A 27,327-nucleotide genomic window follows, 5' to 3' on the forward strand; every position below is an offset into this window, starting at 1 on the left:
AAAAATAGAAACAGAAGGAAAGCTACCAACCTCATTCTATGAGGCCAATATTACCTTGATCCCCAAACCAGGCAAAGACTCCATCAAAAAGGAGAATTACAGACTGATTTCCCTAATGAATATGGACGCCAAAATCCTCAACAAGATCCTTGCTAATAGAATCCAACAGTACATTAAAAGGATTATCCATCATGACCAAGTGGGATTAATACCTGGGATGCAAGCGTGGTTCAACATTCGCAAATAGATCAGCGTGATACATCATATTAACCAGAAAAGTCTCAGGAACCATATGATCCTCTCAATTGATGCAGAAAAAGCATTTGACAAAATATAGCATCCTTTCCTGATTAAAACCCTTCAGAGTGTAGGGATAGAGGGTACATTCCTCAATCTCATAAAAACCATCGATGAAAAGCCTACAGCAAATATCAGTCTCAATGGGGAAAAGCTGGAAGCCTTTCCCTTAAGATCAGGAACACGACAAGGATGCCCACTCTCGCCACTATTATTCAACATAGTACTAGAAGTCCTTGCAACAGCAATCAGACGACAAAAAGGGATAAAAGGTATCCAAATTGGCAAAGAAGAAGTCAAAATGTCTCTCTTTGCAGATGACATGATACTCTATATAGAAAACCCAAAAGAAGCCACTCCCAAACTATTAGAAGTTATAGAGCAATTCAGTAATGTGGCGGGATACAAAATCAATGCTCAGAAATCAGTTGCATTTCTATACACAAATAATGAGACTGAAGAAAGAGAAATTAGGGAATCCGTCTCATTTACAATAGCACTAAAAACCATATGTTACCTTGGAATTAACTTAACCAGAGACGTAAAGGACCTATATTCTAGAAACTATAAATCACTCTTGAAAGACATTGAGGAAGACACAAAAAGATGGAAAAATATTCCATGCTCATGGATTGGAAGAATTAACATAGTTAAAATGTCCATGCTACCCAGAGCAATCTACACTTTCAATGCTATCCCGATCAAAATACTGAGGACATTTTTCAAAGAACTGGAACAAATAGTCCTTAAATTTGTATGGAACCAGAAAAGGCCCCGAATCGCCAAGGAACTGTTGAAAAGGAAAAACAAAGCTGGGGGCATCACAATGCCGGATTTCGAGCTGTACTACAAAGCTGTGATCACAAAGACAGCATGGTACTGGCACAAAAACAGACACATAGACCAATGGAACAGAATAGAGAACCCAGAAATGGACCCTCGGCTCTTTGGGCAACTAATCTTTGATAAAGCAGGAAAAAACATCCGGTGGGAAAAAGACAGTCTCTTCAATAAATGGTGCTGGGAAAATTGGACAGCTACATGCAAAAGAATGAAACTTGACCACTCTCTCACACCATATACAAAGGTAAACTCGAAATGGATGAAAGACCTTGATGTGAGACAGGAATCCATCAAAATTCTAGAGGAGAACATAGGTAGCAACCTCTACGACATCGGCCAAAGCAACCTTTTTCATGACACATCTCCAAAGGCAAGAGAAACAAAAGATAAAATGGACTTATGGGACTTCATCAAGATAAAAAGCTTCTGCACAGCCAAGGAAACAGCCAAAAAAAACTAAGAGGCAGCCCACGGAATGGGAGAATATATTTGCAAATGACACTACAGATGAAAGACTGGTATCCAAGATCTACAAAGAACTTCTCAAACTCAATACACGAGAAACAAATAAACAAATCAAAAAATGGGCAGAAGATATGAACAGACACTTTTCCAATGAAGACATACAAATGGCTAACAGACATATGAAAAAATGTTCAAAATCATTAGCCATCAGGGAAATTCAAATCAAAACCACACTGAGATACCACCTTACGCCAGTTAGAATGGCAAAAATAGACAAGGCAAGAAACAACAATTGTTGGAGAGGATGTGGAGAAAGGGGATCCCTCCTACATTGTTGGTGGGGATGCAAGTTGGTACAGCCACTCTGGAAAACAGTGTGGAGGTCCCTTAAAAAGTTAAAAATTGAGCTACCCTATGATCCAGCCATTGCACTACTGGGTGTTTACCCCAAAGATACAGACGTAGTGAAGAGAAGGGCCATATGCACCCCAATGTTCATAGCAGCAATGTCCACAATAGCTAAGTTGTGGAAGGAGCCGAGATGCCCTTCAACAGATGACTGGATTAAGAAGTTGTGGTCCATATATACAATGGAATATTACTCAGCTATCAGAAAGAACGAATTCTCAACATTTGCTGCAACATGGACGGCACTGGAGGAGATAATGCTAAGTGAAATAAGTCAAGCAGAGAAAGACAAATATCATGATTTCTCTCATCTATGGAACATAAGAACTAGGATGATCGGTAGGGGAAGAAAGGGATAAAGAAAGGAGGGGTAATCAGATAGGGGAATGAAACATGAGAGACTATGGACTATGAGAAACAAACTGAGGGCCTCAGAGGGGAGGGGGTTCGGGGAATGGGATAGACTGGTGATGGGTAGTAAGGAGGGCACGTATTGCATGGTGCACTGGGTGTTATACGCAACTAATGAATCATCGAACTTTACATCGGAAACCGGGGATGTACTATATGGTGACTAACATAATGTAATAAAAAATCATTAAAAAAAAAAAGGTAAAGTTTCTAGATATGGAATGAGTAAGTCATGGGAATAAAAGGCACAGCATAGGGAATATAGTCAGTAGTAGTATAATAGCATTGTGTGGTGACAGATGGTAACCAACACTTGTGGTGAGCATAGCATAATGTATAAACTTGTTGAATCACTATGTTGTACACCTGAAACTAATGTAACATTATGTGTCAGCTGTACTAAAAAAAAAAAAAAAATTCATGTGAAATTTCAAACCTAAATAAAAAAGGTAAAGTTAGTCAATGACTAATTTTAAATACTACATACAGTCTGGTCCTGAATATATACTATTTGAGAAAAAAAAAGGTATAAATGGTATAGTCTCTTTGAATAAGAGGCAGAACAATATACTGTTTAAAGAGAGAGACACAGAGAGAAGATTGTCTTTGTCTGAATGACAGCCCCAATACTTACCAGCTGTGTGCTTCTGGGGAAGTTACTTAACTTCTCTGTGTCTTTGTTTTTTTTATCTGTAAAATAGGGTGGTAATTTATATTTTCTACCTGGTAGAGTTGTTATGACTAATTCTTTAAAGATGCATAATAGGTTTTTAATTAGCTTTAGCTCTTATTATTTTAAATATTATGAAATAGATTTTCTGTTTTGCTAATTATTGACTAGGAATATTATAAACAGATTCTATAGTCTCTTTCACTGGGATACTAATGGTATATTTGATTGAGTAGGTTTCAGTAAACTAAAGGAGATAATTTGCTTTTCTGAAGTACTACCTTTAAACAGCTTTCATATTTAATAATCTGGCACAATATTTTGTATTTTCTAAGATGAAAGGGCTAAGAAATTCTTGGCTGTTAAATGCAAAACAAAACAAAACAGAACAAAAAGCAACCCCACATATCTATTTCTTTAGGAATAAAATTTTAGTTAACACTTTTGACCTGTGGTGTTCAATAAACTTATCATCATCTTCTTTCATTAGTAAAATGAAATGTGTTGGTCTTTTAAAAGGTAAAGTTACTCTTGCTTCCAGAGAGTTCTTTCATTCACTAAAGGCATATTGCTGTTACATGTATTGTCTGTCATATGGCACAATAATTGCCTTTGGAAATGCAAAATTCCACTGAATCCTAGGTCCTAGTCGTGGCCCAAGTAAAGTCATGATGGAGGTGGTATTTTCCTGTGCTATCAGGCATCTTCATTGTGTTTTCTCTTTCCTCTCTATCATCTGTCTGATAACCTACTTTTGGAGTCTTCATTTACACTAAACTGTAAAATAACTGATACTAACTTACACAAACAGAGTCTCCATAGATCATTTGACTCAAAGTTTTCATGCCTTAGCAGGGATTCACAAGCCATGGCCCATAGACCAAGTCAGGTCTACAGCTTGTTCTTGTAAATAAAGTTTGGTTGAAGCATGGTTGCACTCATTTGTTTACATATTGTCTGTGCTACTTTTACTACAAGGGCAGAATTGAGTAGTTGAGATGGTCCACTTATGGACTTATGGTCCCAAAGCCTAGACTATTTACTATCTAGCCTTTTACCATAAAAGTTTTCTGATCCCTCTCATCAATCCTACACTTGATCCTCTTAAGGGAACTTTCAGGAAGTTGGACTTACTGGCTTCCTTATTTGTCCTTAAAAAAATGTCTCTCCTTCTCTGTTTCCATATACTTAAAGCACACACACACACACTTTGACACTCCAGATACATGTATTTTACCTAATTATAAACTGTAAACCTTGGGCTAACTAAAGATTCCTCATCAGCCAACTGAATGTTTTTGATAATTATTTATCATTGTATGGTATGATTACAAATAGATTGATCTTAGTTTGAACTTCTATTTTAGCACAAAATTGAATCTTATCTTTTATATTTTACACCAATTCTGTATCCCTTAGTCTGTGGTACCTCTAATAAAAGTGAGGGTCATATTGTCTTTATATTTGAAGCCAAAGCACCCAAAAAGTAAGAAAAAAACTAGATGTAATGAGAAAATGTATGGAAGAAAGAATGAATATAACCTTTATTAATTTTCTCTGGCTTCTTAAAAAGAAAAAAATCTGAGAATAGAAAAACACTAAATGTAGGTATAGATGTGAACAGAAAGTGATCCTCATTCACTGCTGATGAAGTCTAAATTGGTAAAGCATGTTTGGCATCATCTAGTAAATCTAAGACATACTTGCCACATAACTCAGGAATTCTACTCCTAAATATGTACCCTAAAGGGATATGTGTCCACGTGTATGTACCAGAGAACATAGGCAGAGTGTAAATTGCACCATTTTTTATAATAGCCAACCTCTGGAAAAAATCCAAATGTCTATAAACCAGTAGAAAATGTGCACAAACTGTGCTATATTCGCAAGTATTGAATCATGACAAGTTTTGTTTTTATGATTTCTTTACTTATCAATTGGGTAAATCTGTGGAATTTTACCCCTATTATGGTGAACATCAGTGACTGAGTATAATGGACTTATGCGCTTGGATCTATGTGGTGACTACAGAAAACCTTTTCTATCTGGATGGATTCAATTTTCAGGTAATTTGGCAAGATCTGGCTTCTGTTGAAAATGTGAAGAGCAGAATTTTATAATTCACTATTTTTGCATCTGCGGTAAATGTCAAATTCAGCACAACCTCAGCTCTGAGTGATATTCATCTCTCTAGATAAAACAACGTATAAATGTTGTTACACTTGAGTTGAACAAGCACAAATTCTTATCATCATAGCTAAGACAGTTTCTGTGATATCAGTATTCTTTAGTTATTCAGTTGAACTATATCTCTAGAATCACATATGCTTTTCACACTTTGAAGAGTTAATGTTATTAGACTTTTAAAATGTATATTTAGGTAACTACTCTGAAACAAGATGGAGTAAGGGTTTCCCCTCCTGCCTGAAGCAATTTTGGGGAGAAAAAAGTGTTTTTCAAGATATTGGGTATTAGACTTCTAAGGATAGTGAATCCTAAGAGACAGGAAATAAACACGGTGACCCTATGATTGTCCAGCTTATGGTCATAAGAGTGTTTCCCAGCTCTGGCACAGGGAGAGGGAGCCCAGACTGAACCTGATAGAATCCTTTAGTTGAGGAGATGAAACTGACACTTTACTGAGACCAAAGTGGCTATAGTGCTGAGAACCATGAGGGGAGAGCTACACAGCAAGGACGCTCTTGAAGTCTGCATTGGGTTCTCCTTTAGTATTCAGTTGAGTACTGATCAGCACATGTATCTGAAGAAACTAACCAGGACTGGGAGAGTAACCCAATGAAAACGTTTGAAGGAAAAGTAGGAGAAGCCCACCCAGGGCTCAGAATGATGCCTATTACCACAGCCAGCCTGGAAAAATGGATAATTTACAGGACACTATATAGAGTACTCAGAAGGGTCATGCTTCAGCAATGGGAAATAATGAGCCCTAGACTAAACACTGCTCTGATCCCACCTAACAAATCTTCAAAGCAAGGATGAAAATGTTTCCAAGTAACTTAACTGCATACCAGAAATAAAACTCAAGGTATTTATAGAAATGCAAAAATACTCAGCTCTCAACAAGGCAAAATTCACGACGTCTGGCATCCAATAAAAAATTACAGGCATGCAAAGAAGCAAGAAAATACAACCCATAATGAGGAGAAAAATCAATCAATTGAAATCAACCCAGAACTAACACAGATGTTAGAATTAGCAAATAAGAACCTTGAAATAGTTATTATAACTGTATTTGACATGTTCAGGAAACTATAGGAGAGATTTAACAGGTTAAGTAAAGACATGGTTGAATATATGTATTTGTATGAATTGTAAAAGAACCACAAAATCAAACTTCAGTGTCTGAGAAAAATTAACTGGATGAAATTAATAATAGATTAGGCATTGTAGAAGAAAATATTAGTAAACTTAAAGACATCGTAACTAAGGCTTTCCAAATTAAACACATTGAAGGAAAAGACATGAGAGCTCTGGGCCAACCTCACACAGTCTAAAACATGTGTGATTAGACACCATGAAAGAATGTATAAGGGGAAATACGTTCAAAGAAATGATAGACAAATAATTTCCAAATCTGATGAAAATTATAGACACACAGGGTTTTAAAAATGTTTTTAAATGACGTATAGTAAACATATAATGTTACTAAACACAGAGTTTAAAGGAGCTCAGTGAAACCCAAGCATAAGAAACATGAAGAAAAGCACATCATAGTCAAGTTACTCAAAACAAGGGATAAAGAGAAAATCTTAAAAATAGCCAGAGAAAAAAGACACATCACATACAAAGGAGTAAGAGATAAGCATGACAACTGATTTTTTGTTGAGAACAATGTAAACAAAAGAGAATGGGGCAGCATCTTTAGAGTATTGAAAGGAGGGGGAAAAAAACCTGGAATTCTACACCCACTGAAAATATATTTCGTGATATGAAGTTTTTCAGACCTATAAAATCCATAAGAATTCATTGCCAACAGACCCACACTGTAAGAAATGGCAAAGGTAATCTCTTACAAGGAAAATAATACCACATGAAAATATGGATCTATGCAATAGAATATGAAAAGTCCTAGAAATGTTAACCCTGTGGGTCAATATGCAAGTTATTTTAGTATTATTTAAAAACCATTAAATGATAGTTAACTATTTTATTTAAACAAAAATAGTAGACCTGTAGTGAGCATTTGTATAAAATATACAGGTACAATGTATGGCAACAATAACACATAACCAGGAGAGAAGAAATGAAAGTATACTATCATCACATTATTATACTATTCTATGAAGTGGTATAATATCACTTGAAGGCAGACTCTGATAAGTCAAAAATTTCTATGATAAACCCCAAAGCAAACATTAAAATAATAAGACAAGAATTATAGCTGAAGATCTAACAAAAGAGATAAAAGGGAATAGTAATATACTCAATACAGAAGAAAGAAAAGAAAAGGAAAAAAAAAGAAAGAACAAGTGGAACATTAAGAAAACAAATTGCAAAATTGTAGACTTAAACCTGACAATATCAATGATCATATTAATGGTTGTGGTAAGCAAAATCCTAAAAGGGCCCCACAAGATTTCCCTCCCTAATCCCTGGGACTGTGAATATGATGAGATATCAAGCAGTGGTTAGATGAAATTATAGGGCAAAAGAGATTATCTAGGTAGGTCCAACCCAATCACTGAACTCTTTAAAAGCAGACAGATTTTTCTGTGGGGAGCATGAGAATTCAGAGAGATTCAAAGTAAGAGAAAAATTCAGTGTACCAATGGAGACTTGAAGATTTGAGGGGGTCATATGATAAGGACCCTGGGAAGCCTCTGGTAGCTGAAAGGAGCCCTTGGCTGACAGCCAGCAAGGAAATGGGACTCTACAATCACAATCAATTGAATTCTGACAATTTAAATGAGTTGGAAGCAAATTATTTGAAAGAGCCTCTAGATAAAAGCCCAACATGGCCAACCCCTGGATTTTGGCCTTGTGAGCCTAAGCAGAGAGCCTATCTGAGTACACCTGGACTTCTGACTTATAGATCTGGGAGATAATGAATGGGTGTTGTTTAAACCTACTAAATTTCTGGTAATAATTTATTATGCAGCCACAGAAAAGTAAGACAAATGTAATGGCAAACAAAACAAAACACCAAACCAAAACCCACTCCAGTTAAAAGACAGAGACTTTTAGAGTGGATGCAAAAGCAAGACCTTTCCTGTATGATGCTCACTTTACTATAAGAAGCTTACTTTATTTTTTTTTAATTTTTTTTAAAAGATTTTATTTATTTATTTGACAGAGAGACAGCCAGTGAGAGAGGGAACACAGGCAGGGAGAGTGGGAGAGGAAGACGCAGGCTTCCAGCGGAGAAGCCTGATGTGAGGCTCGATCCCAGGACTCTGGGATCACGCCCTGAGCCGAAGGCAGACGCTTAATGACTGAGCCACCCAGGCGCCCCAAGAAGCTTACTTTAAATGTAAAGACAAAAACATATTAAAAAGTAAGGGTTGAGAAAGATATACCGTACTAATATTAATCAAAAGCCACCTGTAGTGCCTGTATTAATATAGGATAAGATTCCAGAGTAAAGACTACTATCAGTGATAAAGAAGGTCATTTCATAATGAAAAAGAAGACAATTCATCCAGAAAACAACAATTCTAAATGCTTATGTACCTAATGTCAGAGCTTCAAGATACAAAGAAGAACTCAAAAGAGAAATTTAAAAGTGTTTTGAGCTGAATGAAAACACAGTATATAAAATTTGTGAAATTCTACTAATGCAGAATTTGGAGAATAATTTATAGCACTAAACACAAAAATTAACTCAAAATTTATCACAGATCTAAATATAAGTCCTTAACACTATAAAACTGGAGGAAATGTAGGAGAAGATTTTTGAACTCGAGTTTGGCAAAGATTTCTTAGACACACACCAAAAGGATGTTCCATAAAAGAAGAAGTTAATGGTTTTTAAATAATAATAAAATTCCTTTGAATTTCATCAAAATTAAAAATTTCTGCTTTTTGAAAGAAACCATTAAAAGAATGAAAGGGCAAGCAACAGACTGGAACATAATATTTACAAATCTTATATATCACAAAGGACTTGTATCTATTTACTGTATCTATTGGAAAATAATCCAATTTTTTTAAATGGGCAAAATATTTAAACAGATAATTTATCAAAGAAGTTATATTTATGGCAAATAAATACACGGAAATATGTTCGACATCATCAGTCATCAGGAAAGAGCAAATTAATATGAAAGTACTATGCCAGCCCGGCCTATTAGAATGGAATGATTGAAAAATGAAAACAGTTGATTATACTAAGTGTTAGCAAAGATAGCGATTGGAATTCTCATCACTGCTAGTGGGAATGTAAAATGGAACAAATTCTTTAGGAAAAAAAAATCGACAGTTTCTTAAAAATTAACATTGCCTACTTTATGATTCAGACATTTCATTCCTAGGTAATTATGCAAGAGAAATGAAAGCATATGCTCATATAAAGGCTACACATGAATGTTCATGACCACTTTTTCTGTATTAGTGCCAAACTAGAAACAATGCAAATGTCCATCAACTAGTGAATGGATAAAGAAATTATGGTCTATATGTGCAATGGAATACTACTCAGCAATAAAAGGGAACAAATGAACTATTGATACAAACTAAAACACGGATAAATCTAAAAATAATTATGCTGAGCAATAATGAAGACAACAGATAGTACATATTATATGATTTCCTTTACTAAAATTTCTAGAAAATGTCAGCTAATTGATGGTAAAGCAGACCAGTGGTTCTCTGGGAATGGTGGGGGACTGGGCAGAGGAGAGAGTGGGGGATCACAGAGGACATTAGGAAACTTTCAGGGTGAGGGATGTGTTCACCACCTAGATGTGATGGTTTCACAATGTATTCATGTATAAAACTTAACAGATTTTGCACTTTAACTATTCGTAGTTTGCTGTATTTTAACTATATCTCAATTAAGCTGTTAACTATGAAAAAGTAAAAATGCTTACTTAAAATAAACTTGAACGTTAATTTCAGTAACCTGTAAGGTCAGTAAATAGAATATACACAGACATACTTGCTTTAGCACATTTTCTGTCAAAAATAGACTCTTGCTGGTGTCACTGGGAACAGAGTAGATTTAGGGAATAAATTTACCTTGAGATCCTGATCCATTTTCTTAAAAAATTTATCTGCATCTTAAAAATATCTGTAGGATCAGATGATACAGTAGTTGCTATGGAAACAGCGCATTGGAGGCAGAATCACAGTGTGTAAAAGTTGTAAGTTATAAACACCTTACAGTGACGGCTGTTCTGCAGTTTCTGTCACTTGTCCTCCTGCATTGGGAAGGAAAAATCGGTTCTTAATGAACTTAATCTTTTAAAAATACTTTTTCAAAACAGTCTTATCTGCTAACTGTATCCCTTACTAGAATTTAACACCCTTGTGGTATGTAAGTGAAAGGTGACATTTTAAGTGGCAGGCAATGAAGATTTTGCAATTAAGAATCATTTACAAGAAACTAGCATGGAAAACTGCAAGCAATTTCTTGTAGACATGGCCAACAAGCCAAAGACAATTTATGTGGTAGATTAGTTTATCCTAGTGAGTGAGAAGGGAATGGGAGAGCATTTGGGGGCTCTCCTCAAACTAGTTTTCCTCCTGATATTTCACAGGATAAATGGAGGAGGATACATAGGTTTGACCTATTTAAGGAGCCAGTGAAAAACCTGCTGGCCTTCTTAGTCCTTATACAACAGGGTAGTGACTTTCTGACCCGTAAGAAATAATTAATGTATTTCTGTTCTGTCCACACTCCAGCCAATATATTTATTTCAGACTCCAGAATTACAGAATCTGTAGTCTTTCTGGCTAGACATCAAACATAGCCTCAATCAGAGATATTTTTACCACTTGGTTCACTTGCTTTAATTATACCAGGTGTCTGGGATATTTTATTTTATTGAATCTACTAGATTTTCTGAAACCCACATAAAAAAGACTATAAAATTGAACTTAAACATGAGCTCATTTCTAATTTTAAGGATTTGAAATTGTCTCTGTTTTGCTAGTTAGGTTCATTTCATTTTTAGGGGGCAATCAAATTAGAATTGTGTTCAGAGTACTCTGTCTTTAAGTTATTGCTCATGGTTATGGCAACATGAATTAATATCTTTATCTTCCCTCTAAGGAAGTTTCAGCTGTATACTTTCAATGTTCAGTTCATACTCTGGAAACAAATTTCCTGCTGGGAAGAGTGCACTTCCTTCCTCAGACCACATTCCCTCTGAAGGATTGTACTGAAACGAACACAGAGCTACTTCAAGCTCTCTGCTGACATCTTCATCCATTATAACATCAAGTCCGACCAGAGGTGGTCCTCCGTGATCTACGTGGCCCTTGCCCACTTCTCCAGTGTCACTGATAGCCAGTCCCCTCACTGCTTCTACCCCAAAGACAGATGGAATTACTTCTATTTCTTCAAATCTGGCCTGCTGTGTGACCTTTCTATGGCTTTGCACGTGCTTCCTTGGAGAGCATTTGCCTCCTTTTCTAAATGTCGACAACTACTCAGTGCCTTCTCCTTTGAAACTTTTCCTGACTTTCTCAAGGAGAGCTGACCACTCCCTCATACCTACCTATGTACGCATACATCCCTATTAAAACACTTTCTATAGTTACACATTACACATACCCACCCCCCTTGGCAGATTGCCCACATTCTCTGAAAGCAGGGCTGACCTACTCACCTTTGTATTTTCTAGATCTAGGACAGGACCAGCTCCAGGTAATCTACTATCCCTAGTCTGGTGTCCCTGGTAGACACTTGCATGTGTTAGGGATATAACTGTCACTTTTCTTTTTTATGATGGTGCTCAGTCAGACCATGGAAACGCTAGAATCTTGCCCTGTCAGTTTCCCAAGTCACTTTGTGTAATAAATTCAGAAACAGGTGCACAATGTGAATCAGAGGACTTTAATTGCTATGCGGGCACCTGATTCCCAAAAGGAGAATTCTGGTCCAAGGCTACACTGGAATGCGTGGCTTATAGTCAAAGTCTTAAGTGAGATCGCCTTTTTTCCCCTCTGACTATTCAGTTGGAGGAAGGTAGTTTAAGAAGTAGATGCTACAAATCCGAGCACATCACATTTCCCCAGCTGGTCTTACGAACGGTTGAGAGTCCTATTAGAGCAAATGTGGTCCAGTCAGGTGTGGGCTCTAACCAATCAGGTCTTTTCTTGCAGGATATAGAAGGGTTTAGGCAAAGAGGACATGAAAGAGGCTGTAAAATTCACTCCTCCCTACTCTGCATGCATTGTAAAGTGGCTGCTGTAGTTAATCAATTACGTTCTAGTTAGATTGCACTGTCTTCCTAGGCCAATGCTCAGCATTAAAATTGTTTATGGTGAATTTGTTGATGGATAGGGACAGCAAGAGCACAATACAAATAATTTTCAACTGAAAATAGTAACTAATATTTATTTAACACTTCTTATGTGTTAAGCACTTATTTTGCACACTTTGTAAAGATTTGTAAACTAATTTAATTCTCATAATAATTCCATGAAACAAACTATTATACCCATGATCTGGGTACCAAGATACTCAATAGCTCGTCTAAAGTTACATAGGTAAGGGGCACCTGGGTGGCATAGTCATTTAAGCTATCTGCCTTCAGCTCAGGTCATGATCCCAGGGTCCTGGGTTCGAGCCCTGCATCAGGCTCCCTGGTCAGCGGGGAGTCTGCTTCTCCCTCTACCTCTGCCCCTCTCCCTACCTCTGTTTGTGCTTCCTCTATCTCTTTCTTTTTCTCGAATAAGTAAATAAAAGCTTAAAAAAATAAAGCTACATAGGTAATACATGGCAGAATCAGGACTTGAAGCCAGGCTGTTTGCTTTGGAGCTTTAGCCCTTAGCCAGTCTCCTACACTGCACATGGTAGAACAGCTCCCATGTAGCGGCCACGTGTCAGGCCCTGGAGACAATGTAGAGCAACATGGACATACTCTCACAAGGCCCACAGTCTAATGAAGGGTACAGGGCATTATGACACATGTGATGGGAGTACCTATGAGGGTCCCAAATTCGTGCTTTGGAGTCCAAGTGAAGGCTTGTGGAGGAATTAAAATTTGATAGGCAGATTAGGTCAGATAAAATGGGTCAAGAAGGGTTGAGGGTACTGGCATTAGCAAAAGCCCAGGGATGAGAGAAAACATGATGTAGTAGGGAATTAAATTTAGAAGCAAGAATAAGCCATTTTAAAGGGTTTGGACTTTATTCTGACATGTTTAGTTTGAGGTGTCTGTGGGACATCCAGGTAGAGGTCTGTGCCTGTAATTCAGAAAGAGATTTGGACAGGACATGTTTATTTGAGATTCATTAGAATAGAAGTGGAAATGTAAATCACAGGGTGGATGAGAATGTGTGAGAAGATAAAAAGACATAAATTAGCCTGTGTAGCACAAAAATTAAAGAATGTCAGGGAACGAAGCTCAGAGGATGAACGCAGAGTTACCATTGAGAGAAAGGAAGATGAAGAACATGGTACCATGGAGGCCTAGAATTCCAGAGCATTCCAAGGAGAGCAAGTGGTTAATAGTGGCCATAGCTATAAGGGTAAGAATTGGGAAGTATCTACTGGATTTAGCAACAGGGTGGTCTAACCGGTGAGAACAGCTTCAAGGGAGAAATAGAGGTGCAATCCACTGTACGATAGGTCAGAAGTGACTGGGTGATGAGGAGCAGAGCAACACTGTCAACGGAGCTGGCTACTCCTGTGGCTTGAGTAGAAGGGAATGAAATTGTGTGGTGCTGTGAGTTCCTCCCTCTATGACATGTACTAGATAATAAACTTATTAAAAGCAAAGATTATGTCTTCTATTTTTCTCACCCCCAACACCCAGACAATAGCTTGCTTATATTAGCTGCTTAAGAAGCTCAAAGATAGGTTGGTGATGGCAGTGGTTTGTTTCCTTAAAAAGCAATATTTGTTATATGTGATAGACTTCTTGTGCTACAGATTCGTACCAATTTTCTACACATCTTATGTGTATGTAACCATATTATAGTAATTAATAGTGATGATATCCTTGTGTCAAGAAAAGAAACAGAGACTTCACAAAGAATAATACATAAGCAGTATCAGGATTAAGGCATATTGCATTTTTTAAAATGATAATTTATAGAAAATGTGCAGTTCAGTTAATTGGCATATTCAATAAAACAATATTTAATTCCCATCTTTCTTAAGGAAAGAGAATTTAACTCAAATGTGAGATTTTATATTTTGAGAATTTAACAATGGTAAATTTTGGTCAGTATAACTCAGTGTAAGTATGATGACAAATTACAGGCATAAGAAGAATCCAACTTGTATGTCTAAACTTAATCCTGGAATTCAAAGATTTGAACATTTTACTTATAAGCATTGTTTTGTTGGGAAAATTTGACAGATCTTTATAAATATAATGGAATTACTTTTATCTACAATGATGGTCAAACAGTTGGTTTTAATGACATTTCTATGACTTCAAATTGAGCTTTTTGTCAGCTTGCCCACATTATAATGTTCTCCATTGATGTTTCCTCCCATCCCTTTTAAAATTAGAACCAAGGAGCAAAGATACGGCTCCAGAATTTGTGAGGATTTTGTTATTGTTTACTAAATTAGGAAATTTCATTTCAGGCAACTATCTGCTTATTAGAAATTATCCAATAGAAACAATAGCCCTGGTTTGAAAGGCTACACATTGTGTTACCTAGTAAGATGACATGCTTGTAAATACATTGTCAATCATTTATGATATTTGGATCACACAGTAACTTATAAATAGTTACCAGCTAATTGGTTGTATTTTTTAACAGAATGTTTTGATCATATATAGAGAGTGTTGATTTTCAAAGAACAAAAGTAGCTAAAGGAAAAAGACATTTATTGGAACAGTACTGGGGTTGTAAGGAGATATTATTATAGCAAACACTTACTTAGTGCTTGCTATTTCCAGGAATTATTTCAAGCTCTCCCCTAACTACTTTATTTCTATATTAGCCAATCTTTGCTAGGTTCTGCTGTGGTAACAAACAACTCCAAATCTCAGTAGCTTACAAATCAAAGCTTTACATCTTGTGCCATTACATGTTGACTGTATATTTTTTATTTAGGGATCCAACTGAAGTAGTAGCCTTTATTTTAGGTTCAAGGCATAGGAAAACAGAGAAAGAGCCAAACCGTGAAATGTCTCCTAAAGCTTCCACTTGGCCATGGTACATTGAACAAAGCAAGTTCCTTGGCCACACCTAACAATCAGTAGAATGGGTAAATGAGTTCTTCCCATAGATGGCATTGTAAATCAAATGTCAACGAATCAGGATGTATCATTCTCCTAGGAGAAGAGCAGAAACTGTTTGAAAACATTAATACATCCGCAGTCCTTCCTCTTCAGAATAGTTGCTTCGCGGCTTTCTGATATTTCTCTCCTATCTGTACATCCAATGGTGCTCCTCTTCATTCAGAATCCTGTGAACCAAAAAGAAAAGTTGTCTTCCATGGACAAACTCAAGGTACAACAGTGAGGCATGGACCTTCCTGTTCAGAAAGGGGTTTAGGCAAGCAATTCTTTGTCAATACAACTGTCTCAAAAATATTGTCTGTTTTTCATCTATTTGACTCTAATCACCTCTGAGTCATGATACCAATTATGGAACAATTAATGTATGGTTAGCTTTTGCCAGATAATTCTGTGGTATCAAACAATTCCTAAATTCTAGTGACTACTACAACAAAGATTTTATTTTTTTCTGGCTTATGTTATATGTTAATTGAAGGTCAGTATGGTCTGTAATCTATGGCACTGTCCAAAATGTTTTCTTTATTTGAGGATCCAGATTTGGGGGCAGAGGTACAAGAAGCAATAACTGAACTATTCAGTGATCCTTACAGCTTCTGTTCAGATGTGCCATTTGTTGGGGTGTCTGGGTGGCTCAGTCATTAAGCGTCTGCCTTCGGCTCAGGGTGTGATACCGGCATTCTGGGATCGAGCCCCACATCAGGCTTCTCTGCTGGAAGCCTGCTTCTTCCTCTCCCACTCCCCCTGCTTGTGTTCCCTCTCTCGCTGGCTGTCTCTATCTCTGTGAAATAAATAAATAAAATCTTAAAAAAAAAAAAAAAAAGATGTGCCATTTGTTATTCTTGCTCATATTCCACTGTTTGAAGCAAGTCACACGACCAAGTCTGACTGTCATGACGCAGGGGTGCACTACCGGTCACTTATCAATGGGGGGTGGGGGAATGTATAATCTTCTCACGGGGAAGGCAAGGAAAATTATAAATAAACAAACAAAAGCCAGTCTTCCACACTCACAATAACCCTATAACTTAGGTATTCTGATCACCCTCATTTTACACCTGAAAAAACTGGAACAAAGTTAGCCTAAATAGTTTGGCGAAATCACATTCCTGGTTGGAACAGGATTTTATGTCTGGCTTGCGACCTAACCATCTTGACCAAAAAAGTGAAGCAAGTTTAGCGGGGCCTCAGAAGGGACTTTACAAGTCAGCAGGAGCTGTGCTTCTCTCTGCAACCAAATGGTCTCTTATCACTGACTCTTGTGCCTTCAGTGAACGTAAAGGAAAATAAGTTTATAAAAGTCACTCCTTGCCCTACCTGAATTCACAGTCTCAGCACTCAACTTTAACCTTATTAGGGTCCCTCTTTCCCAGTTTCAAATTTCCAGGAAACATGATGTCAGTGGCTTAGTTATGGGATATGTCTAATGAGTTTCAGTCAGAGATCCAGTTCATGTGGCCAGTTGCCCACTCCAAATAGAACTTTGAGGCAGGCTATGTGAGAAGGGTGTTTGGGGTTGGAAAGAAATTATTTTGAAAAAAGTTAATTTTTGTTTTATAATGAATTACATTTTATAGGAATCTCACCTGCTTTACTTGGAAATATGAATTATAGACTGATGTAATCATGTTCATATTTTCTCTTTTGGCAATGACTTTGGCAAGGGTTGGAAACTCAGTTTCCAGTTAGATTTATGAAGCTGGGTGTAGTAAACAAATAATCAGTAATAAGTCCTCAGTTATGAATACATTACACAGAGTTAAATAACCAAATAGTGTTGAGAGGGTGAAATAAAAAAGAGCAGTATCCACTGCATTTTCATAAGAATGACAGATTAGAGATCCTGAATGACTTGTACTGAAAATGACTCTTCTGCTACTGAACACACAGGAAATCTGGCTAGAAACTAAAGAATTCTCAGAGACCAACCAGAAGGTCGATTAAAGTGGATATGTGATGTGGGAGGCAGAGCGCATATCCTGAAAGTGCTGCCAAAAAAATCCAATTTTCCAGGCTTCTTAGGGGGTGTGTGGGGATGGGGCAGGAGAGAGTCCGGCGGTACCTGAAGTGTGCAGTGTAATCGGACAGCTCTGCACAGAGAGCACCGCAGGGGTTCTGCTCTCAAAGCGAGGATGAACTAGAATACAGCTGCCTTTTCTCTGCACCTGAGGAGGAAGAAGGAAGGTTGCCCGTCTTGAAATTTCTTTGAGTGGAGAAGAAACATTCCCTCAGAATTGATAACCACAAAGCAGCCTTGTTCCATTTGTAGACAGAAATCACAGCGATTGCATTTTTTAATTTTCTAAAAAAATAAATGAGCATTGGAAGCATATTTTGGAGATTTTGATGGTAAAATCCATTCCTTCTTCTTTCTAGGCACATGAGTTGACTATAGTTTACGTGAAACTAAATGATGACCAATGAACTCCGAGAATACGTGCCACTTTCAGGCTTCCCATGGATGGCCCTCCAACTCCTTCCCCGCAGTGTGTAACAGGGAGGCAGAAACTGTGGTGACCTTGGAAGCTGCTTGTGGAAGATGGTAGGGCTTCCTTTAGCCTGCGGTTCCTGAATGACCGCAGAGACAAGAGTCATGTTCAGTAGCGCTAATACCTACAGTCGCCTGTTGAAGAACAAGAAATAATATTCGGTTATATTTGAGTGTATGCATATGTAAATACAAAGCATACATATTAGTATTCTGTCTTATTTTAGCAAGTGTTAATGTCCTAACTAATAGAATACCTAATAGAATATACTCGAGTGATTTGTATGTAAAATTTGAGGTTAAAAATAATTTTTCCTTTAGAATGTTGAAGACATGACTGCATTGTCTTCTAAAATCCATGTTGCTGTTGAAGATCTGATGCCATTTTAGTTCCTGTTTCTCTGAGGAGACTTCTTTCTGTTCTCTGGGAGCTTCCTCTCAGTCTCCAGCATTCCGAAATTTCAAGATCGTGTGCTTTGGGATAGTGTGCTTTTTTTTTCACTCACTTCGTTGGGCTCAGTGAGCACTTTCAGCCTGGGGGTCTATGTGTTTCACTTTTAAAATCACTTCTTGTATTTTGCATGTGACAATTCTCTCCCCTTTATTTTCTCTGTTCTCTTTCTAGAAGTATATATGGATGTTAGAAAGTTTTTATTACTTTCTCTTTTATATTTTTCATGTTTTTGTCGTCTTCTATGCTGGGTGATTTCTTTGATTTTTATTCCAAATATAATTTTGCATATCAATTTCCATAGTTTGTAATTTTTAAAAAGTCATTATTTTTCCCTAGTCCATCTTCACAGCATCCTTTTCTGTTGCATCTCCTCTTGTCTTATTGTCCTTATAGGTTAAAACCATTTTAAACACATTTACTATTCTTCAAGCAGGGTTTTATATACAGAAGAAATAAGTGCATAATCAATCTGACATTCGGGTTATAGGGTCTTTATGAGCAAAGTTTAAGGTAAAATACAACTAAAAATTACTTGTAGCTGAAGCCTAGTGACAGGGTATGTTTACATCGAGGTAATTTCAGTATTTATATTGCTTAGTGCCATTCAGCCAGGCAGCCCCAGGGCTATGGGAAGAGCTGCACTAAAGCAGTGGACAATTTCTCTTTGTGTTACCTAGGACATCTGGTCCCACACCCTTTGGGACAACATTAGTTCTATACAAATAATGTGTATCAGGTTCTAAGAAGCAAGGGTCGGTGTACTCTGGCATTTAAAAACACAGGCTTTAAAGTCCTGAAGAACTTAGTTCGAGCCCTGCTCCGGTATTTCTTAACAGTGAGACTTTGGTTATGTTTCTTAATTTCTCAGAGCTGCTGAATCCTCATCTGGAAAATGGGGACTAATTATTATCCCTACTTCCTAGGCCTGTTGTGAGGATTGGTTGAGATAATGTAGGAAATGTGTTTAGCACAGCGTCAGGTAGAGGAGGACTAAATAAGGGACAGCTGTTATTATTTTAATGGTACACAATTACACATTAACAAAAGCTGTAACACACCACATTTGGGGATTGTCTAGAATGAATCCAGGCATACACACACTCATGAAATGAAGAAATAGAATAACTATATAAAATATTACTTACTTACATTAAGTATTTAATTTGTAGTGAAAGAATTCCTCAGAAAAAAGGAACATTGAAAGATTTGCTCAAATTTATAGGTGTGTCAAGGGTCGTGGAGAGAAGCTGAAAGGCCCTTTACTGATATATATAATTTATATAATATAAAGGCTTAAACCCATTGTAAATAAATAATAAGTTTTGGTAAATCATTTTTCTTTGATTCCCTCTTATTTTACTTTCTATTAAGCACAGTTTCATTATTTTTTATTCACAGAGGTAAGCATACGTTTCCCTCTAATTTAAGCTCTAAACAAAAGTTGCAAATGAATGTAACTTTCATCTATTATAAAATTAAAGTAATTCATTGTATTATAGTTCTCTTAGTATAACAAAAATAGGATTTATTATAATTATGCTTTAATAGTTTTCTTCCTCACTTTCATCTCTCACATTAAAATAAATGAAACTTATGTTCAAACTACTGTTTTGAGCATGTAAGAAGAGAAAATGTAGACCAGTTTACTACACTAGCTTTGTGTTCTTATTGAGATGACCACAGGGGTGAATATTTTTAATTTTTTTTTTCTAGAAGGTGAATAGGTAAGTTATTTTGGAACCTCGAAAACTATGTAAATATCTGGATGCAATAGAAAAACAACAACAAAAAACACAACAGGTTAAGACTTAATTGTGTATCTGGGTGTATAAAATGTATTCTTTTAATTTCTGGTTATTATTCCATTGTATGAATATAACACATCTTATTTATTCTTTCACTAGTTGATAGACATTTGGGTTGTTTTCACTCTTCAGGTATTATGAATATTCATGTACAGTTCTTTGTGTGGAAGTATGTTTTCATTTCCTGTGGGTAAGTATATAGAAGTGTAACTGCTGGGTCATGGAGTAGGTGTATATTTTGCTTAATAAGAAGCTGCCAAACTTTTTTCTAAAGTTGCTGTTTCATTTGCATCTTTCCCGTAATGTATGAGAACTGTAGGTCCACTGCATCCAAATCAGCATTTGGTGTTGTCATTAGTTTTCGTTTTAGCCATCCTGGTAGATGGGAAATGAAATCTCATTTTGGTTTTGATTTGCATTTTCATCACTACTAATTAGGCTGAGCACCTTTTCATGTGTTTATTAGCCATTGATACATCTTTTTATACCAATTCTTCTGTCCATTTTGTATTGGTCATTTGTTTTTCTGATATGGCTTTATAAGAGTTCTTTACTTACATGTAAAGGTTATAGATATATGTTTTAAGAAAATTTCTCCTAAAAAAATAGTTTCTCCTAGTGCATGGCTTATCATTTATTTTCTTTATAGAGTGTTTTTTAGCTGAATTTTTAATTCTGTTGTGGTCCAGTTTATCCATATGTTAATACTTTGTGCATCTTCTGTAAGAAAACTTTGCCAAATACAAGATTACTAAATTGTTCTCGTAAGTTTTCTTCTATGAGTTTCGTAATTTTAGCTCTTGTATTTAGGTCTATGGTCCACTTCAAGTTAATTTTGTTTGTGGTCTCATAAAAGGCTGGGGTTGATATTGTGTGTGTGCTATTGCTATCCAGTTATTCCAGTAACATTTATTGAAATGATTTTTCTTTCCCCATTGAATTTAACTTGAATATTTGTTAAAAATTAATTGATCATATATATTTGGGCCTATTCCATCTGTCTATACTTATATCAATTCCACATTGTCTTTTTTATTATTTATTTATTTATTTTTAAGATTTTATATATTTATCTGAGAGAGAATGGGAGAGAGAGAGAGAGAGAGCACATGAGCAGGAGGGGCAGGGAGAAGCAGACTCCCCACGGAGCAGGGAGCCCAATGCGGACCGGATCCCAGGACCCTGGGATCATGACCTGAGCTGAAGGCAGATACTTAACTGACTAAGCCACCCAGGCGCCCCAGTTCCACATTGTCTTGATTACTATAGCTCTAAAGTAACTGGAAAATCAGATATTGTGAATCTTACAAGTTTGTTCTTTTTCAAGATTATTATGAATATGCTAGGTCTTTTGTTATATCATAGAAATTTTATAATTATTTTTTTTGGTTTCTACAAAAATATCTACTGGATTTTGATTGGGATTGCACTGAATATATGGATCAATAGAGGGAGAACTGAGATGTTGACATTATTGAGTCTTCTAATACTTGAACCTGACATAACTCCATTTATTTAGGTCTCTCTATCTTTTAGCAAGGAATTATGTTTTTTTATTGTAGAGGTCTTCCACATCTTTTGTTAATTTTATTTCTCAGTATTTTATGGTTTTTGATGCTATGATAAGTAAAATTATTTTGTAAATTTTGTTTTCCAATTGTCTTTTCTGCTAATGGGTAGAAACAAAAGTAATTTTTTTAACTTTTTTTTTTTTTTTAATTCTGAGACACTGCTAAATCCATGTATTAGTTCTCCTCAGTAGTTAAGAATTCCTTAGGGTATTCTGTGTTGTCTGTGAATAGAGGCAGTTTTCTTCTGTCTCTCTATTCTTCATGCTTTGTTTTTGGTGTTTTTGTTTTTGTTTTTTGCCTTATTGCACTGTTTAGAACATCAGTGGTAAGAGTAGATCATATCATTCCTATCCTCAAATCCCTTAAATGGATCTTTCTGGAGCTTGGAAAAAAATCCAAAGTCCTTGCCATAACCCATATGTTCTGGCCCTTGTCTGCCCTTTCTAATCTGATGGCACCAATGAGTACACTAGTCGGTTTGGTCTTTGGGATATGGAAGGAGACATGCCATCTTCTGTTGCAGGGCCTTTCCTTAGATTTTTCCTCCAACTCTTGGGATGCCTGCCATTTTCTCCCCTCTTCAGTGATGCTCAGATACACTGTACCTGGCCAGCTTATGTCAAGTTGTCCCCACTGTCATGTACCTCGCTTAACACCATGTTTGTTTTCTATAGAACATGTGCTTTGATTTATAATTATAAATGTATTTACTTTCTTATATAACTGTCACACTGAACAAACAGAAAACATCTTTCTCTTCTACAGTCCCCTTGAGCTATCCTTTTCTTTGACAATGGATAAAAAAAATTGAGACCAACTGTAACTCTTAAATAATACAAAAAAAAAAAAACCCACCAAAACAACAAAACAAAAAACTGTGATCATGCTAAGACACAGAACACAGATTCAACTTGGTATCATTAACACTCCTCACACCCAGCTCATCTCCTCCACTTACTCGCTGTAGTTTTTGACCCCAACGGGAATGAGAGCTGATGGCTGTCTTGGCAAAGGAGGAAGAGTAAAAGACAAGGGGAGCAGTCTAGTCTTGCCTGCTGGTACTGGTATTAGAGAGCTTCATTCTTTCTGGGTCTGGCAGATGTTAAAATTGACTCTTTCTTGGGTGATTTTTGATTCTGCAGCGGCCCTCTCTGTGAATCTTCCCTGCGAAGCCAAGATTAAGTGGGGGCGGATGAATCAGGGATGTATCAGTACAGGGTTAGATCCTGTTCTTTTAAACTTTCTTTGATATTTTGTTCATCATGGATTGTTTTGCATTAATTTTGCATTAAATATTACTTATCTTGATTACTGAGTTTTTGGTTTTGGTACCCCCTTAAATTTTGTGCCTGAGATGAGTACTTTATTCATATCACCTCATTCCAACCATGATCCTCTGTACTTCCTGAGACATAGGAAATGCATGTTTCTCTTGCTGGTCACAAATCTCTTAGCACCTCTTTTTTTTTTTTTTTTTTTAAGTCTACACCACATAAAATCTATCTTTGGGGTCCTGCCACCCTCTTACATTGCCCTGTAAGGTAGAATTTTAGAACAGCTCCTGGCCAGCTCTCTCTCTGGCCCACATCTGATGCATAAAACAGCCTTAGGTTTCTTTTACAGGACAAATTTTGGATGAGCAACACAATCCCAATACAGTACCAATTCTTCTTGCTTCTATTAAAGAAGCAGATGGCCAGCCTTTTCCTACAATTTGGCCTTCTAGGTTGCAGTTAGGCATCAGTCCATTGTGTCTAAAAGTTCGAGGTAAAGACAGGGACACTCTAATCGTCACCATTTTGTTTGTTTGTTTGTTTGTTTGGTCTGGGAAACTCCTAGCACAGATTCAAAGAAACCTTTCCAACATATCTTTTCCCAGCCTTCAATTCCATGGCTTCTCCTGCGGATGAAGAGTTTCAAGGGTGAGGGAGTTTTGATTAAATCACTTATTAATTCAGCTTGTGGTCTAATACCTCCTGTGGAAAGCAGCATTGAATTTCCATTGGTTGTCATGGTTGAAACCTCTAATCTGCTGTTCAGTTATGCCTTCCCAGTGAACCATAAACTCCACCAAGGCAGGGACCATCTCTGTTTTTATCACTCTTATATGCTTTGCACCCAGCACAGTGCCTGAAAAATTTCAGACACTCTACAAAATTTTGTCAGTGCGATAGAGCAAATGAACTGTTTTTCCAGTACTGTTCTAAAGCGTATGTCAAAATAACAAGCTTCTTGATATATTTTCTTATTTGTCAGTAACAATATATATTCTTACTTTGTAATACTGATGAAGAGTTATGAATGCAGAGTTGATTGTGAAAGATGTTGGGGAAAAAAATAAGATGAATGGGATTCAGCAAAGATCAGCAAGAAACATATAATGAGGAAGTGAAGACTTGCTTATATTCTCAGAGTCAGAACATGAAACTCTTAGAAAACAGCCCGGAAGTGGCTAGTGGCAGGTTTTCGCTCTACCCTGCAATAGCCTCTGCTCCTCTCCATCCTGAAACGATAAACCGTATTCTCTGTGGATTTACCTGGATGGAAACCAATCAGGCAACTGTGATACAAATACTACAAACACCTGCACATCGGAAAAATTTAACAGTGCCAGCACCAAATAGTTCTTTTAGTTTATCTCAAAGAATGTTCCCAGCTAATCCTCTCTTGGGGACATAGATAAACACTCTGAAGCTAATACAGTCTTAAAACATAAATTAAAAATAATGCAGAAAAGACATTTTAGAGCATACAATATTTTGTTACCTTTGGATTTCTATTCCCATTTTGTAAGTCTTATTGTTGAAAAGAAAACATTTTCATATTATTGTTCTGAAGAGGCCAGTAACCTCAGCACTACACATTGTGGTGGATTTTTTTTCCCTTTTCCTCCCTTGGTAACAACTTAGAAAACCCAGATGCTAAGCTATGGAAGAGGTTCCCACAAAGCACCTGGCTTCTTGGCAAATATCTCAGGTGGCTGAGCTAGTAGCTGCTTTTCCATCTGAATTTTGTAAAGTTGGCTTTAGATCCAAGATGTACTTCTAAATTTAAAAAATCTAGATTCTTGTCATATTGTCATTTGAAAAAATTGGAATTGTAGTGAAATTTTATCCAAGTAGAAGTTATGTTATATGTAAAAGGATATGTTGTGTTATTCCATAATATGTAATATAAATGATAATGTAGAGTATAAAAATGTTATTTGATTTTTAATATAATTTTATTTCGGTAAATGACTTGTATCTAACTATAAAAAAGTAATTCCAAGATTATATCTCCAATAAATCTTTTCCCTCCTAGAATAATCTAAAATATCCACTTTTATCTAACACTTTCCCTTTCTTTCTTAAAATCAAGTGCTATCAGTAGAGCATCTCAGTGGTCTCCTAATTAGCTATTGCTTATATCCTACCTCGTCAAAAACTGATTCGAGATGAGGTAATACAGTTTATACATTCCCTTTGTGTGTATATCTCTCTTTCAATGTAAAAAGTTTTTATTTATCTTTTCCGTGATTTCTAGGTTTCCCTGTCCATTTCTAAAATTCTGCACCATTGCTATTTGAAAGGTTTTCTATTGATAACTCCATTTATCTTTAAAATGCCTTGACTTTTTAGTCACTCTTTTTACAATAACTCAAGCAACATTTCCTTTATATCTCATGTGTATCTAAAATTTTATGTTATTTTGTTCTGTTTCATTTCATATGAGCTATGTTTTTCTATTTCTCTGTTCCAGAGCTCAGTAGTACTACCCTCTAAAGCCACGTTTAATTTTCCAAAGAATGTTTAGGTCTGTGCTTTATGTGAGTCAAGCTATGCAAATGTAAATTTCATAGGTGCTTCATAGAACCCAAATGATGTGTTTCTAAGATGTTTCTGCAGTTTTGTATTTCAGAGAGCCTAATTCAAGTGGGCCTCAATAGCATAAACTTATCTGGCTAGGGGCGCCTGCTGGCTCCATTGGTTAAGGGACTGACTCTTGATTTCAGCTCAGGTCATGATCTCAGGGTTATGAGATCAAGCCCCACGTGGGGCTCCATGCTCACTGGGGAGTCTGCTTGAGATTCTCTCTCCCCCTCCCTCTGCCCTTTCCCCTGCTCTCTCTCTCAGATAAATAAATCAATCTTAAAAAATACATATATACAGCTAGATGCAAATAAAGATATGCTGTTTAATTGCAACAAATTGAAATTTACACTCTATACAGTAAGAAAGGATTAATTTGAATGGTTATATAACTTCACTACTAAGTTAGCTTCTCTGTTGTCCTATTTATTGCATGTCATCATTGAAATGTTTAACACTTATTCTTACCATTAAACAGAAACACATCTTTATTATTATTTGAGATATGGGGTAAGGTGGTGAGCAAAACCGTATCTTCAGGCAAACGTAAAGAAGTAAGACAAGAATATTCCCAAAGTGGATCAAGCCATATCTGAATAGAGTGGATCCTAAGAGTAGAAGGGACAGGAAGAGCTAACAGGAGTCAACAGTGCAGTCGTCAAGGGACTGGGCTCACTTTGTGTCTGAGAACTTTCCAGAGTGGGTTGTTAGGTTGTGTCACCACTGTTCACATCAATCTCAGCAGTTTTTCAGGGTGTAGCACACTCAAAATGTTTCAAACAAGGGCAAATCCTTATCAGGTTGATTCGTCGCTGTTCCCACATGCCCACTTAGCATACTTTAAATACTCCATCTTAACCTACCTTATTTTCTTTCCTGAAATGCATTCTGAAGCCCAGAACACTGAAGAGTGACTATGATGGTGAGGTTTCACCTTGGACAATATAAGCTATGAACTGTCATTCAGTTTCCTTGGCTCTGATTGAACTGGGTGGCCTTCCCTGTCTGCATTCTTCGAACGTACTTCAGCTTTTTTTGGTCACATAATAACTTTGCGTAGCTTGTAAGCTAAGAAGTCAATCCAAGGTTAAGCTGTTGCTTGACAGAGAAGAAATAAGTAATTCGATATGAATGTTGTGTGTGACATGGGTATGTCATTTCAACAAAAGTGACTTGAGTGTATGTGATAGAGATTGATTCTTATTCCAGAATCTTTGGGTGTTCTGAGGCAAACTGAAGCAGGTTGTGAGAGCAGACTGTCCATTACGCAGCTTTTTGGTTCAGGGATCAATGTGCGTGCCTGTGGTGTGGCTTGCTGTAATCAGGGGTGTGCGCACCTGCATTGACTCTTAAAGTATCTCATTTGTTTTAGAGAATCACGAAGGTAAACAGGAGAACCTTGAAGAAAAGTTTAAAAAAATAAAATATGGAGAAATGAATCTACACTTGGAAACTACCTATACGTTAGCTATCCTTTGTCAAGTCTTCCTGAGCTAGGTGGCTTCTGTGAATCTATAGACACATAATGTGATCAGGAGATTAGGTATATTATTTATATTTGTCTCATGAATTTTTTGTGAATACAGATATACGTGCTTCTTTCAGGAAAAAAAAAATATTTAAAACAATTGAGAAGCTGTGCTGTGATAATTCAACTTGGGAGGGAATGTTGTCT

This window comes from Ursus americanus, chromosome 9 (genome assembly GCF_024610735.1).
Source record: "Ursus americanus isolate L20-20 chromosome 9, mUrsAme1.1.p, whole genome shotgun sequence".
Classification (NCBI taxonomy): Eukaryota; Metazoa; Chordata; class Mammalia; order Carnivora; family Ursidae; genus Ursus; species Ursus americanus.